Source organism: Stegostoma tigrinum, chromosome 4 (assembly GCF_030684315.1).
Source record: "Stegostoma tigrinum isolate sSteTig4 chromosome 4, sSteTig4.hap1, whole genome shotgun sequence".
NCBI classification, from domain to species: Eukaryota; Metazoa; Chordata; class Chondrichthyes; order Orectolobiformes; family Stegostomatidae; genus Stegostoma; species Stegostoma tigrinum.
The window spans coordinates 52,275,620-52,290,544 of NC_081357.1; the positions used below are offsets into that span (position 1 = coordinate 52,275,620).

At 41.0% G+C, this 14,925-nt stretch overlaps 1 protein-coding gene across 6 annotated transcripts in view; it reads left to right on the forward strand.

The window, feature by feature from the left end:
• gpr63 (G protein-coupled receptor 63) overlaps positions 1–14,925 on the forward strand; it is a 114,411-nt gene that overhangs the window by 85,362 nt on the left and 14,124 nt on the right. For 2 of the 6 annotated variants that reach the window (XM_048531359.2, XM_059645351.1), the window contains one exon: positions 13,091–13,200. The exons of 2 other annotated variants lie outside the window; for them this stretch is intronic. The gene's annotated coding sequence lies outside the window, so the exon portion shown is untranslated. Of the gene's footprint in view, positions 1–12,606; positions 13,201–14,925 lie in introns of those variants that run through there. 2 more of the 6 variants (XM_048531358.2, XM_059645352.1) reach the window with 2 other exon arrangements.

The following is a 14,925-nucleotide window of genomic DNA, read 5'->3' on the forward strand; positions in this document are numbered from 1 at the left end:
CAGAATTAATTTTGATTTGAGTGTTATCAGTCTTGAAGGCATTTTCTAATTTGATTAGCTGGATAGTTGTGTCAATTTATTTAAAAATACATTTTACATTGGAATCATAATATAAAAGCAGACTATTTGACTCAGTGTTAAATTAACACTCAAACCAATTGATTAGATCTCCTACAGTGTGGGAACAGGCCCTTTTGGCCCAACGAGTCTACACTGCCCCTTGAAGCATCCCACCCAGACCCATCCCCCTATAACCCACACACCCCTGAACACTACCAATTTAGTATGGCCACTCCACCAAACCTGCACATCTTTGGACTGTGGGAGGAAACCGGAGCACCCGGAAGAAACTCATGCAGACTTGGGGAGAATGTGCAAACTCTGCATAGAGAGTCGCCCGAGGCTGGAATCGAACCCGGGTCCTTGGCACGGTGAAGCAGCAGTGCTAACCACTGGACTACTGTGCCCCCCGAATTGTTCTTCCTAAATCTTAAAATGTCATGAGCAGGCACTAGGATGCATAATGCCAGTTCATGAATAGCCAGAGTTATATACAACACTCTGGCACAAAGATGACACTGCATTCCTCACTTTCAGTTACTTGGCTACTTCTTTATTCTCTTTCCTTTCTGTTCCATCTCTGAATAATGGGCTTTCAGTGGTTTAATACAAACTGAGAAAGCTTACTCCCATACCGTTTGTCTGGCTTTGTTGACCTATTTTTTATTTCAAACATATACTTTATTCATAAAAACAATCTCCTTGTGTATGTACATTATCACAAATGCAGTTTGGTTCTTTACAGTAGCACATTAAATAAACAATCAAACATTTGAGTTTGACTCTATCCCAACAAACCAAAGGCATCTCTTACACAAACAAGACTACCTTTACATGTGTTAAAGCATTAGGAGGAATAACTGAACAGACCCCCATTTATCTTGAGCAGGAAAACCTTGGATGGTGGTCTTTCCCCACTGTGCCTCAGCAGCAGCTGCCCCAACCTTTCGAGCGTCCCTCAGCACATAGTCCTGGACCTTGGTATGTGCCAGTCTGTAACACCCGGTCAAGGGCAACTCCTTGTTCTGGAAGACCAACAAGCAAGGGCAAAGTGTAAAAAGAATGCAGTCCTGATTTACTGATTTGAAGCAAATGAGTGGTTGAGATTATGAAGCCTAATTTTGAAGTCTGGTACTGCTGGAGTGTATAACAGAGACCAAAAAGGACTGCATTTCATAAGGACCATAATAGTTATTTTCAAAAGCAAAGATTTTCTTAATTTACTTTCTTAGCATGTACACAGATGCATGAGTAACTTGTGATTTGTGCAGAGATTATTTATTCATACATGAATGTTTAAAAGACAGTAATTCAGCTGAATTCAGATGCTGAATAGTTTTGTTTGTTTATTTCTGTGTTTGTTCTAGTTTCCAGTGCAGACACAGACCCCTTGGGCATTACACAAAATAAAAGGATATCAATAACAAATCCATTATAAGTATACATTATGCAAACTAGATTCTATTAAGATAGTTATATTTGTTGAACATTTGATAAAATTCACACATTTTGAAATTTCTGTACAAAACTGCCTGAAACAGATTTATGTAAATGAACGGTTTATGAGTGACACACCTGATCAAACCTTTTGAAGAGGTGACCAAAATATTGGGCATGAATTTATTTGTATAGTTTTCAAGAACGCATTTGATAAAGTCCTTCATAAGCGCTTGTTAGCTAAAGTTGAAACTTGTGCCATTAAAGACAGAAAGAAGAATTATTGATTTAGATGATTGTGAAATTATTGAGATCACGCTATATGATCATGGTTGGCATGGTGGCTCAGTGGTTAACACTGCTGCCTCACACCAGCAGGGACCCAGGTTTGATTCCTGGGTGATTATCTGTATGAAGTTTGCATGTTTTCCCTGTGACTACGTGGGTTTCCTCTGGGTGCTCCAGTTTCCTCCCACAGCCCAAAGATGTGCAGGTTAGATAGATTTGCCATGCTAAATGGCTCATAGTATCCAGGGATGTGTGGGTTAGGTGGATTAGCCATGGGAAATGTAGAGTTACAGGTAAATGGTTCTGGGGGTGGGTCTGAATGGGATGCAGTTTGGAGTGTCAATGTGGACTTGATGAGCTGAATGGTCTGTGTAACCACTGTAGAGATTCTATTTGAGATGCATGATATTCTTCCATTCTCAGTTTTAGATCTAACATTTAAATTGAGGGAGACAAGAAATGGTACAGTTTGTTGGTGACAAGTAGAGATGGCCTTTTCTCCAGACTTATTCCGATTAGTTATGAAACTGATTGGGATTTACCACAGATGTTTACGTGGATGTATGTAGGTTAATGTATAAGAGAGGGGATAGCCAAGTATGTGTATGAAGAGGTAACATGTTAAGTAGGTTAGTGAAAATTTGGGAACTGGGCTGAACCATCAAAGTTAAACAAATTGCTTGAAATAAGAGGGGCACATTTAAATTTCAGCAAAATTAATACACCCAAACTAGTTCAAAACAAAAAAAAGCACAAAAATTGGGTATCCCATGACCTTAGAAGCATCCATACAAATGTAGACAGGCCTGTTTCAGTGAGTAGTTATATGATAATATTATGCAAATCACTGTCTATTTTTCCTACCTTGGAAGTGCTGGAGGCACCATAAGTCTATTTTAAGCAAGCATTTAGAATTTCTAGATGCCACTGCAGAAGCAAATACAAAATGGAAGGCATCAGAAGGAAATTAAAAATCTGAAGCATTTAATATTTTATGTTGATTGCTGCTGTTTCGCTGGCCTCAAGATTTAATAGATGAGAGAGATAGAGTTGGCAGGGATTCAAAAATCTGGAAGTATATTTGAGTGTCCCACTTTGGTGATGTGAGATACTCCAAAATGTTCATATCAGTCTTCCACCCTGCAACTGGATCAAAAAATACTGATGAGGTCCTGCCTTGAGTTTTTGGCATGTCTCCCATGTCACCAATCTTAACAGATATGTCAGTTCCCCTTGATATCTTCCCCACTATCCCATAAAAATATGAACCATATCGCACTTTTTTTTTTGCCTTGTTTTCTGTAAATTCTATTTATTCATTGTCCTTAGTTAAACAGAGATATTTATAGGTTTTCCATTGGAAATATATTTGGATTTACACATCGGGGTAGAATAGCAGAATTGGGGCTGTTACAAAAACCAAACCCTGCCATGGGAGTAAGCAGTCAGCAATCTGGGATTTTCACAGAGGCATCCCCTTAATTGCTTAGAGACAGGGTCCCTGCCCAATTAAAAGTGGTGGATGAGTTCTCAACTTGAGGGCTAATCCGACTTGAGAACTGCAGACTGTCATGGAGAGTAAGCAACTGAAAGGGTGTTTCATTGAGGCCCCTTCAATGTAAACATTTAATTTAAACAAAAACCAGAAGTCTGATCACCCTGAGAGAAGTGGATATGCTGCAGAATCCCTCCACAAGGCAGCCTTGGATCTTTAGATCTACTGAGCAGTGTCTCCCCTATGGTTGCCCCACCCTGACCATTAGAAAACTGGAGGCCAACTTTAAAATTCCAGTTGCCCTCTTTAGTGTGCTTGACAATGCCCGCTGAGCCTAGTTGGCTACCCACATATCAGAACAAGCTGCTATTGGTAAGAATGGCCAGTACTGGTGAAATGGGTGGGTAAACAAGCACACAGGATGGTATGCCATCTCTTTGCTCAGTCCACAACCCCAGCCTGCTGGTATCAGTACATTTTTCGCATGAAAAATTGGAGGTGGTGGTGGAGGAGTATAGAGAAAGGCCAAATCATCAGGCTGTACATCCAGCCTCTAGCATCTGTCCCTCGAATATACAGATACTTCTAATTCCAGTCAATCCATATTTGTAGAGGGTATGCTTCACAAGAAACACCACTGTTTATGTTTTGGCAAGTAATTTGGAGCCCATATCCATAACAGCCTGTGAAAGTGAGCATTCCTCTAAATCTTTGTTAACACAGTGTGGAGCTGGAGGAACACAGCAGGCCAGCCAGCATCATGGGAGCAGGAAAGCTGACGTTTCATGTCAGTACCTGTCTTCAAAAATGGGGCAGGGGAAAGGGAGGTCTGAAATAAATAGAAAGAGGAAGGGTGGGGCTGAGGAAGGTAGGTGGCATGGCGATAGGTGAGTGTAGGTAGACAGTGGTGGGGATTGGTCAATGAAGTGGGAGGAGTGGATAGATGGGAAAGAAGATGGACAGGATGTGCCAGGTCAAGGAGGCAGGGATGAGAGGGAGAGTTGGTCATGGGATGAGGCCGGTGTGGGGGTGGGGGGGGCGGTGTGGTCGTGGGGAGATTTTGAAACTGGTAAAGTCCACATTGAGACTGTTGGGTTGTAGGCTCCCAAGGCGGAATATGAGGTACTGCTCCTTCAGTTTCTGGGTGGCGCCATTGTCACACTATGGAAGGCCCAGGATGGACATGCCACCCAGGGAGTGGGAGGGGGAGTTGAAGTGGTTCGCGACTGGAAGGCGTTGTCATTTGTAGCAAACAGAGTGCAGATGCTCTACAAAGCAGTCTCCAAGCCTCCTCTTCGGCTCACCGATGGAGAGGAGGCCACATCGGAACAGTGGATACAGTATACTACAGCGGATGTGCAGGTGATCCTCTGTCTGTGGAAGTTTTGTTTTGGTTCCTTGGTGGGAGGTGTAGGGTCAGGTAGAGCATTTCCTGTGGTTGCAGGGAAAGGTGCGGGGGTGGTGGGGCTAGTGGGGCGTGTGGAGCAGACGAGGGAGATGTGGAGAGTGTGGTCCCTACAGAAAGCAGATAAGGATGGGAGGGGAAACATATCCTTGGTTGTGGGGTCAGATTGCAGGTGGCAGAAGTGGTGGAGAATGATATGTTGAGTGTAGTCTGTGATATGTGGGGACAAGGGGGATTCTGTCTTAGTTTTTGTTGCGAGGAGGGGATGTGAGGGTAGAGGTGCGAGAAATGCAAGAGATGCGGGCGAGAGCATTTTTTACCACTGAAGGGGGCAAGCTGCAGTCCTTAAAATAAGAGGACATCTGGGAATGTCAGGAGTGGAATGCCCTATCATGGGAGCAGAGGTGGAGGAATTGGGAGCAGGGGATCACATTCCGATAGGAAGGTGGGTGGGAGGAGGTGTGGTCTTGCTGTGGGAGTTGGTGGGCTTGAAATAGATATCAGGTTTGAGGTGGTTACCAGAAATGGAGACAGAGGTTCAGGAAGGAGGGTGTGATACCAGAGATGGTCTGGGTGAAAGTTAGTAAAGTTGATGAACTGTTCAAGCTCCTTGTGGGAGCATGAGGCAGTGCCGATACAGTCATTGATGTAACGGAGGAAGAGGTGGAGGATAGTCCCAGTGTAGCTGCGGAAGAGGTACAGTTCCTGGATCACCCAGGCTGCTTCTTGGGTCATCAATAACAGTATTCTTTTGGCTAAGTGCAGATGCGTCGTGCTGCAATTTTACTGAATTTCAGAAAAGTGCAAAAAATATAGGTTTCATTTATAGAACATAGAACATAGAACAGTACAGCACAGAACAGGCCCTTCAGCCCACGATGTTGTGCCGACCATTGATCCTCATGTATGCACCCTCAAATTTCTGTGACCATATGCATGTCCAGCAGTCTCTTAAATGTCTCCAATGACCTTGCTTCCACAACTGCTGCTGGCAACGCATTCCATGCTCTCTCAACTCTCTGTGTAAAGAACCTGCCTCTGACATCCCCTCTATACTTTCCTCCAACCAGCTTAAAACTATGACCCCTCGTGTTAGCCTTTTCTGCCCTGGGAAATAGTCTCTGGCTATCAACTCTATCTATGCCTCTCATTATCTTGTATACCACAATTAGGTCCCCTCTCCTCCTCCTTTTCTCCAATGAAAAGAGTCCGAACTCAGTCAACCTCTCTTCATAAGATAAGCCCTCCAGTCCAGGCAACATCCTGGTAAACCTCCTCTGAACCCTCTCCAAAGCATCCACATCTTTCCTATAATAGGGCGACCAGAACTGGACGCAGTATTCCAAGTACGGTCTAACCAAAGTTTTATAGAGCTCCCACAAGATCTCACGACTCTTAAACACAATCCTCCTGTTAATGAAAGCCAAAACACCATATGCTTTCTTAACAAATCTGTCCACTTGGGTGGCCATTTTAAGGGATCTATGTATCTGCACACCAAGATCCCTCTGTTCCTCCACACTGCCAAGAATCCTATCCTTAATCCTGTACTCGGCTTTTAAATTCGACCTTCCAAAATGCATCACCTCGCATTTATTCAGGTTGAACTCCATCTGCCACCTCTCAGCCCATCTCTGCATCCTGCCAATGTCCCGCTGCAGCCTACAACAGCCCTCTATACTGTCAACGACACCTCCAACCTTCGTGTCATCTGCAAACTTGCTGACCCATCCTTCAATCCCCTCATCCAAGTCATTAATAATAATTACAAACAGTAGAGGCCCAAGGACAGAGCCCTGTGGAACACCATTCACCACTGACCTCCAGGCAGAATATTTTCCTTTTACTACCACTCGCTGTCTTCTGTTGGCCAGCCAATTCTGTATCCAGACAGCTAAGTTCCCCTGTACCCCATTCCTCCTGACCTTCTGAATGAGCCTGCCATGGGGAACCTTATCAAATGCCTTGCTGAAGTCCATATACACCACATCCACAGCTCGACCCTCATCAACTTTTCTAGTCACATCCTCAAAGAACTCGATAAGGTTTGTGAGGCATGACCTGCCCCTCGCAAAGCCGTGTTGACTGCATTTAATCAAGCCATTGCTCTTCCAGATGGTCATAAATCCTATCCGTCAGAATCCTTTCTCGCACCTTGCAGACGACAGACGTGTGGCCATGTATGGTATTATAATGTCTATACACGTATTGCATCAAACCTGTCTCGTTGTTCAATAGAAATGGATGCAACTTCCTATGAGGGCAACTTTTTTTCATCCATAGTTAGTGTAACATCCCACTTGGTCATAGGGATGCAGTATGGCTACTTAACAAGAAATATCTCTTCCAGATATGGCTCACAACTCCTGCCTACTATTCATTACCAGTGGGTGCAACATGGAAAATGGAAGGCTGCAGAGTTTGCAACAAGAGTGGTTCAGGTTAGCTTGAGAAATATATCAAAAAGCCCTGAGCCTAGGGGGCAGCATTTCAGCTTGAACTGCAGTAGTTGGACCAGCTGGTAGCCTGGTGTCAGCAAAGACATTGGTGGAATGGCTTGCAGGTAAGCAGGCATACTATCAAGCTGAGAGAATAGGGGCTGACCATTATGTTGGGACAGAATTGTTCATATGCTCTGTGTGTAGCCCATTGATGCATCACAAGCATCTCTTATCTAATCTACTCTCTGACAGAGATGCCAAGCTTTGAACTACTTTCTAGAGTCAGATTGGGTGATACTGCATCTTTGGGAAGACTGGGCTCCTTTTTCTGACAAAGCACTGGACCCTGCCATTTTCATTGCTGCAAACAAAAGCAGAGTGGAGGTTTGGCTGCTGGGGGTGAAGAAATTTAAGGAATTTTAATATAAACGAAAAGCAGGAGGAGGTGAATACTACTGAAAGAAGCTTCAGTTTGTCATGCAAAGGGTTTAGGACAAAAGAAATAAGAGGGACAGAAAAGGAGGATAGGGTTAGAGGAAAAAAAGAATCCAAATTATCAGTATTAGCCTTCAGCGCATAAGGAGAGCAGGTAAAGACGAGTAAGAATTTTCTGGGCGGAGCTTTCCCCTTCGTAATGGACTATGTATTAAATGTGGACATCGCAACCTGAAGGTGGGATTGTGATGTAAACAACACAATTATTTCTGCATATTTTCTCCAGTAGCAGAGTGTATCAAGAATTGATTAAAGATTTAACAGCATCTTAGATTTGCTTAACGCATCCTCATCAGTGGTGTGATCTTTTGATCTCTTACTTATAAATTCTGTGTCTGATCCTATCTCTCTCACTAACACCTGAAGGAGCAAAGCTCCAAAAGCTTGTGTTTTCAAGTAAACCTTTTGTACTGTTACCTGGAGTCATGTGATTTCCGACCTTTCCATCCCAGTCCAGCACCAGCACCTTCACATCATGTATCAAGAAATGCATTACATATCTGAATTAGTTAGTTCAAATCATTTAAGATACAAAGTGTTAGTGGCATTTTAACAGTATAGTTATGACCATTTGGCTCTTCAGTTGTCTGTGGGCAGCACAGCGGCTCAGTGGTTCGCACTGCTGCCTTACAGCGCCAGGGACCCGGGTTCGATTCCAACCTCGGGCAACGATCTGTGGAATTTGCGCATTCTTCCTGTGTCTGCGTGGCTTTACTCTGGGTGCTCTGATTTCCTCCCACAGATGTGCGGGTTAGGTGGATTGGCCGCACTGAATTGCCTATCGTGTTTAGGGATGTGTAGATTAGGGGGGTTATGGGGCAAGGGTCTGGGTGGGATGCTCTGAGGTTCAATGAAGACTTGTTGGGTCGAAGCGCCTGTTTCCACACTGTAGGGATTCCATGATTTATTATCACTGCCTTACTTGCTATTTGAATCATTTGTCACAGAGGTATGAGTATGTTCCACAATGCTAGGTCTGTAACGATGACTGCATCGCTGGACTTTCTGCACAAAATTTGGACATGTTTAAACAATAAAAGTTTCATTTCCATTCACTTCTTGTTTGTTGCATACTAAAAATGTCAGATGAATTCATTCACATTGCATTGCAGCAAATCAATCAGCTTGAAAATATCATATTTCAGTCTGTGGATGTTATTTGTACAGTTATGTTATGCTTTAAATGTTCACCAGCAAAGTGTCACAGCTATGATGGAAGAATGTATTTGAAAACCAAACCCTTCAGTATGAAAACAAGTACAGAAATATTGCCTGTTGGGGAAAACTGTAATCAAAAATCTTTTGTTATAAATAGAAGTGTCAAGTCAGGAAAAACTGAGATGTATTTTACTTTGTGTGGTAGAGAATGGGCAATTTGCAATCATATGTTTGTTCGCAAGATCATTACAGATAAGGAAATTTATTCTGCCCATGTTTCTAAAAATAGGTCCAACTCCTCATCCACTGTAGCATGCAATTGTTAAATTACACCCAGGTTGTTTTTTACTGCGGTTCTATGGAAGCCCTCTTCATTTGTCAATTATACTTCGTGAAAATATTCATATAAAATCCAGTTTTTAACCAGTTCATAGCTGTTGCAGTGTAGACTTGAATTATTTTGAGAGTTTGCCTTCTAATGCAAGTTGTTGTTTTGTGTATCTTTTATAAAACTGTCAGTCAGACACGACTTTTGAGGGTAAAGGTCTCGGTCCAATTTTTACTTAAATGTTTGACACTAAGGGTTAGCCCTGAGACTTTGTGCAGTAGTCTTGAGGCTTACAATGTTACAATTGTATTTGTGACTGCTATGCATCAAATTATATAAATGTCTCTTTCACAAAAGTTCAAGTACGCCTCTATACAGTTGTCACTCCACTATTCTTGGACAGTTTTTTTTCTTTTTCGAAATGTAATTGTAGACTTAATAATTGAGAGTTAAGTAAATGGTCCAATAATTAGTAGATCTTCATTATGGCTGCACTGAAAACCGGAAGTAGAGTTTTCTTCAAGTTTACTTGCTCTTTTTAATGTAGTTTGTCTTCCTCCATGGGCTCATTAGCTTTTCATTTTCCCTGGGGTGTACTTACTACTTCTCGCTTCAGCTATGTTATGACGTGATTTTACCATATAATTTTGTTTATAATGTTACAGAATTCCTATTCAGATTTCATCTCGCCACATTATTCATAGAACAACCAAAGAGGGAAGAGAATATGACAGATTTGATGTGTGTTGCACTCTCCCACTCCAGGCAAATTGTTCATGGAATTTGTAATCATGTCAGGAATGAAACATTAATTGCATCGGAAGGTCTCTATATTAACTGCCTGGGTGAATGCTAGGGTGAACCCAATTCTCTGGTTCGTTTGTCCAGATAATTGTTGAACAATCAGAGTCAAGCTGCATTGTTTAAAATTTAAAGCTTGGTGGATAATTGTCAATCATAATTACCTGGTGAATTTCCCATAGGAATACCTCCTATCAACCAATCACTTGCCAGCCAATCAGTAATAGAATCATAGAGATGTACAGCACAGAAACAGACTCTTTGGTCCAACTTGTCCATGATGATCAGATATCCTAAATTAATCTAGTCCTATTGCCAGCATTTGGCCCATATCTCTTTAAACCTTTCCAATACATGTACCCGTACAGATGCCTTTTGAATGTTGTAATTGTTCTCCCTTCCGCTACTACTTCTGGCAGCTTATTCCATATACACACCACCCTTTGTGTGAAAACGTTCCCCCTCAGGTCCCATTTAAATCTTTCCCCTCTGATCCTAAACCTATGCCCTGCAGTTCTGGACTTCCCTACCCTGAGGAAAAGACCTTGGCTGTTTATCCTATCCATGCCACTCAGGATTTTATAAACTTTTCTATAAAGCCACCTCTGAGCTTGCGATGCTGCAGGGAAAATAACCCCAGCCTATTCAGCCTCTCCCCATGGCTCAAACTCTCCAGCCCTGGCAACATCTTTGTAAATCTTTTCGGAGCCTTTTCAAGTTTCACAACATTCTTCCTATAGCAGGGAGACCAGAATTGAATGAAGTATTTCAAAAATAGCCTAACCAATGTCGTGTACAGCCTCAACATGACCTCCCAACTCCTACACTCAATGCACTGACCAATAAAGGCAAGTGTACCCAACGCCGCCTTCAATTTTCTGTCTACCTGTGACTCCAAGGAACTTTCAAGTAATTATGAGCCTCCCACTCCAAGGTCTCTGTTCAACAACACTGTCATTACTGTGTAAATATGTTGTTTCCCTCTTACTTTGGCATTTCTTCTGAATTGTATTGATAAGTGTAAGATGAAAAGTGTGAATTTTCAGCAATACTCAAGTTCTGTACTACCTAATGACTATAACTGCATTGGAAGAAGTTCAGATAAAGATTATTCAACTGATAGCAGGACCAGTAGTGGGTGTGGAGTTGTTGGTTATCTTATGCACAAAAGTTGGACATACTGGACGTTTGTCCATTAGCGTTTAGAAGAATGAAAGATGATCTTATTGAGAAACATATAATCTTGAGACGATGTGTTAGCATGGATGCTGAAAGGAATGTTTCCCCTTTTGGGAGATATGAGAACTAAGAGATAGAATTTAGAAATAAGTGATCACCCTTTTGAGGAGAGCATCTTTTACTCTCAGCGGATGAAGTATCTTTTATTTATCTGTGAGGGTTGAGTGCGTTAAGAATTCCTTTACTCAAAAGGCAATAGATGCAGAATCTTTGAATAGCATTAACTAGATTCTTGATGACCGAAGGGTTGAAAGATTATTGGGATACACAGGAATGTAGAGTTAATATTGAAATCCGATCAACCATGATCTTATTGAATCGCAGAACAGGCACAAGGGGCCGAGTGGCCTATTCTTTCTTGTTCATATATATGTAACTGGATGATGGATTAGCAAAGCACACTGGAGATCAGTGATTGAAACCATAATAATTTGATGGGTGAAATCAAGTAGTCACCATGTTTAACTGAATTTAACAGTAAGGTTTCCAGAGTTTATGCAGCCACCTCTTATTGCACAAATTGCCTGGGTTGATAACTTACCTTGCCTACAGCAGGGGGTTTAGCTTTTGGAATGTTAAGTTAACTAGCCCTTTCAGAAATAGCTAGTCACTTCACTTGGGGTCCTTAGTTCCAGCTCAATCCATCCTGTGCCCAAGTATCTTGTATATTCTATCTTTAAGTTGTTATCATTGATCTTTCACACTTGTACGTGCCAAAATTATCTTTAGATCGCTGAAACACGCACAGAAAATGCTGAAGAAACACAGCAGTTCTAGCTCCATCTGCAAAGAGTGAAAAAAAGTTGATGTTTCCGAAACAAATGCAAAAGCCCCTTGCTAAAAAGAAGTCAAAAGAACTGTGGATGCTTTAAATCAGAAACAAAAACAGAAGTTGCTGGAAAAGCTCAGCGGGTCTGGCATCATCTGTGAAGGGAAATCAGAATTAATGGTTCAAGTCGAGTGATCCTTCCTCAGAACTGAAGGTGGCAAGGAAAGTGCCGGCTTTTAGTAGAAGATAGGGTGGGGTTAGGGGATAAGAAGTCAGCGATAGGTGGGGACACAGACAAAGGAGTGGATAATGATCTGGCCAGGAGGGTGAATAGTTGTTGATGGAGATTATTGGTGGCTGACAATGGATTGTGTGTATTAACAGACTGTGAGATCACAAGGCCTGGTGTGTGGGGCTGGAGTCATAGGAAAGTTCAACCCTAAAGTTATTGATCCCGACATTGAGTCCTGAAGGCTGCAGGGTCCTGAAGTGGAAAATGAGGTGCTGCTCTTCCAACTCACACTGAGCTATGCTGGCGCACTGCAGCAAGCCTGAGACAGAGATATTGGCCAGGGATCAGAATGTCGTGTTGAAGACACCTCATTGTCAGCCACTAACAGTCTCCATCAACAGCTATTCACCCTTCTAGCCAGATCATTATTCACTCCTTTGTCTGTCCAACTGCTCTTCTCTCTCTCTCGGCTCTCTCCCCAGCTATCGTTTACCCCTTACCTCCTCCCCCCATACTATCTTCTGCACTAAAGCCGGCATTATCCTAGCTCCTGTCAGTCCTGAGGAAGGGTCACTGGACCTGAAACTCTAATTTCTCTTCACAAATACTTCCAGACCTGTCAAGATTTTCTGCAATTTCTATTTTTGTTACTGATTTACAGCACACACAGTTCTGTTGGTTTTTATTTAGGAGTTAATGTTCAGTTCTGTTATGACTCTTCTCAAAAGTTCTAAAGTCAAGTTGTTTTGGATTTAAAACATAATTCTGTTTCTCTCTTTGCAGATGCTACCGGACTTGCTGAGTTTCTCAGTGTTTGTTTCAGATTTCCGGCATCCACAGTATTTTGATTTTATCTCTGGACATGATGTCACATGCTTTGATTTCCTCTCTCTGTCTTAGATATATATGTACTTATAAACTTACTTATTTTATACTTATGAGAAAACTGTTGCCACAGAAGACAGCCAACATAATTGTACAACATTGAAGAAACTACATCTGAGAAAGATAAAGAACCCAGCATGATTGAGAGACATCTGAGGGTCTGCCAGGTACCTTATGTAATGCATAACTATTTACCGAAAGCCCCTGTCAGTAAAATTGGCAAAGCTGTATGCCACATGCTCAAAAGGTTGAGCTTTCACTTAATGATTCTGGAATGTATCAATATTAATCAAACACAGACTTTCTTAAGCTTCCACTTCTTTCTTTTAACAAAGGCTCCTGCAATGGATCTGTTAAAGCCATGACATAATAATGCTCCATGGATGCAGCTATCAATAATAGCTACCTTAACACTAGGAAGAAATGGCCCGTAAATACATGAAGATAATTGTTTAATTAATTTTTTGGTTTTGCTTTTTCTGCTTTCATTTTAGTGAGTGATATCTAATTGCATGGCCATTTTTAATGCTACAATTTGAGAATGTAATTAAAGTGATTTACAGGACATTTTTCCTATTAAGTGCTGATAATAAACATTAAGCATATGGTATTTTCTCTCAAAGTTTTTATTCTAATTTTGGCTTGGAATGAAAATACTTATTGTATGAAATCACGGAGCATGTTGGATTTGATGTCAAATGTGGTGGTCTCAAACCTTGCTCAGTTTATTTATTTTGCCTGACTTGCTCTTTTTGATTTTTGCAAACAAATTTAATTAGTCTCATTCCTAGGTAAGAAGTACACAATGTTAACAGTGTAGATGTATCTTTTGCAAACCTCTTCCCACCTAATGCACTTCTATTTCCTCCTCTTAAGAAGCTTCTTGAAATCTACCTCAATTGCTGTAATCTCTTTTATCAGGTTTAGTTTCATTGTTATTTGTTAACACTCTTACGAAGTGCCTTGTGATATTTTATTACATTAAGGATGCTGTGTAAATATATTTTTTTGTAATCCTTCAACCACTTTGATACAGGCTTGAACTATGAGATTAATTTTAACAGTCTTCAAATACTCAACCAGTTTTTATGATGAAAACAAAAATATGTTTTATAAACCCATGTGTAATTGCAATGAGCGACTTAGTTTTTATTGTGGGGCTTTTACTACACTCGCTTCTGTTGGAGATCAGTAGATAGCTCAGGGCTGCCAAATCCAATACCAGCTTTGAAACCAAGTTTGAAAAATAATTAAAGAATCTCCAAAAGCTGCTTGAAGCTTCTTGCATTTGACAAATTATAATTTTTTTAAATTTACACAATTGTGTAGTATAATGCATGCTAATGATGTTTTAAAGGACAACTTCTATTTTCTCTAAACTTGTGTTTTCATAATTTTATAATTTACAGTATATTCACATTTGCAGAAGGACATTTTCTTACAATGGATATTGTACAATACCTGTGTTTGTCCAGTTTAATATCTAATCATAACAAGAAGAACAGTCAAGTGGGCTGGATGGCTTCAGGAAGATGACTTACAAGAGGAGGTTGAAGTAATACTCCATGCACACTTGATGATCCCCATCATTTTGGCTCTTGAAAGTTTTTTTAAAAATAGTGTCTGATTTGAAATGTGTAAAAACCCATTAGATGATGAGTCTCAAAGTAAATGTGAAATCTACAAGTTGAATTTCTGAATACATCTTAAGTAGTCATTCATGATGGAATGTCACCAATGATTTTCTGGCCCAAATTTATTTTTCCCAGAAAATGAAAAAAGTGACAATTATCTAATTATGTTTGGAATGTTTTAATCCCCTTCTCTGCATGATTTATTTTTTTTTTCAAAAATGGCCACAGTCAGTACTTCCAGTAAAACTGAATGTGATA